Below are 1,987 nucleotides of genomic sequence, written 5' to 3' on the forward strand. Positions count from 1 at the left end.
CTCCACCAAAATCAAGTCCACAGACCAAGCAGATATGGAAGAAAAAGGTGGTGTCATCACCAGAGTCACCGTCATAAGAGGTGCAACCATCAAGGTCTCCATCTCTGGGACCGACTGATACACCCAAAGAATGAACAAGACTGGAGAAGAGTCCTGTTCAGAGGACTTAAAAATCCAAACCCTCATCGGGAGGTAAATCAGTAGTTATCTATATTTACTTCATAGCATTGCATAAACCATTTTTACTTTAGCATATTTACTCTTTCTATATTCTCATTGCATTTAGAAAATAAAATAAAAATTTTATTGTTGCATTATGAAATCCTAAGCCCCATGTGAATAATTCTACGGTGTGTAAACCCCCCCCCCAAGAATATTGACTGTGGCAGTGTAAAAATAAAAACACCATGCATGCATTATACCATAAAATCCAAAAATATATATCATAAAGACATCCAGCTAAAATTGTGCCAAATCAAAAATCTTTCTAAGTCCAAGAATGACTAACCCCTGGACGGTTGACCGTTAACCCTTTTATTCTAATCCGTTCCACGAGTTTGTTGTTCTTGTTGAAGTTTTTGTAGGATGGTCATGAGCAAGTTCACCGAGTTGTTTTCATCTCATTCCACCAAGAGTACATCCTCAATGAGGAACTCAATCTCCTGATGGATGAGAAGGACATCCACTGGTGAAACCGCTCTGAGAAAAACCACGACAACAACTAGCTTGGGAGAAGGGCATCCCCCATGTATCTAGATAATTATTTCTTTCCCTTTTAGTCTTATTTCTAAGTTTGCTTTATAACAAAATGCATAACTAAAAAAACAAAATAAAATTTGTCTTTGTCTTAGATATATATTAGTAAAGAGTGATCTTAAAAATAAAAACAAAATAAAAAGTGTGTGCCTAGTTTTCTTTAAGTTTGATTTTTAAGAGCTGAATAAATAAAATAGACTCTGAAGGTAATCTCTTAAAATAAAAATGATGAATAGTTGCTCTGTTGTAATTCCTTTCAAGTACCTAGTTTTCATCCTTGAATTCTCCCGAGTTTTGGATAAGATTGTTTTGATATAGGAATTTACTCTGAACTTGAAACTCGTGGGTAGCATATGCTTGATCTAAGTCTAGGTAATTAACGAATATGATATGAGAAGGTTTGAGCTACTATTTATCTTGTTCCAAGTAATACTAAAATTCTATAGATTTATCTTTTGAAAACATGAAAATACTACATGATGAGTTCCTTATGACAAAGCTTGAATTCTTGCTAGAGCCATACATGTTATGTAGGCTAGGAAAATTTTCACTCATATATGCTGCTTGTTTTGCATTGAATTTAGTCAAGCTTTGTTGACCCTTATAAGAGGTTTGTCATGCTCTTAAAATCAAGATCACATACACACCACCCACATATGCACTACTCTTACACTGGGGGTAGGCGCAAAAACATGCTTTCCATTTAGATCCACCCAAAAATATTTTACTCTTACATTGGGAGTAAACACCAAAAACATGTCTGATATATTTTACCATCCATCAAATAAATGTTGAGACTTTTCCCTGTGTGCCATTATAAAAGATCGTAATCCCCTGTGTGCCTCTGAAAAAATTCAGCGGTCTTCAGTGCCACTACTTCAACTTTTTCGTGTCCTCCATGCCACTTCCGTCAGTTTGGATGCTAACGCCGTCAAACTGCAGGTGTGAAAAGATGAAAATGCCCTTAAGTTCAAATATGTTATTAATTTTTTTTGAGCATCTTAACGACTTCAAATTAAAAAACTCAAAACTAGAAAGTTGTAGATCTCGTCGAGATCTATAATTTTTATATAAAAATTATTTTCATTTAATTCCGCAAAAAAAATATGATTTGATATGATTAATATATCTTAGAAAAATCATATTATTTTTTTGCGAAATTAAATGAAAAAAAAATTATATGAAAATTATAGATCTCGACGAGATCTACAACTTTCTAGTTTTGAGTTTT

This window comes from Miscanthus floridulus, chromosome 5 (genome assembly GCF_019320115.1).
Source record: "Miscanthus floridulus cultivar M001 chromosome 5, ASM1932011v1, whole genome shotgun sequence".
Classification (NCBI taxonomy): domain Eukaryota; kingdom Viridiplantae; phylum Streptophyta; class Magnoliopsida; order Poales; family Poaceae; genus Miscanthus; species Miscanthus floridulus.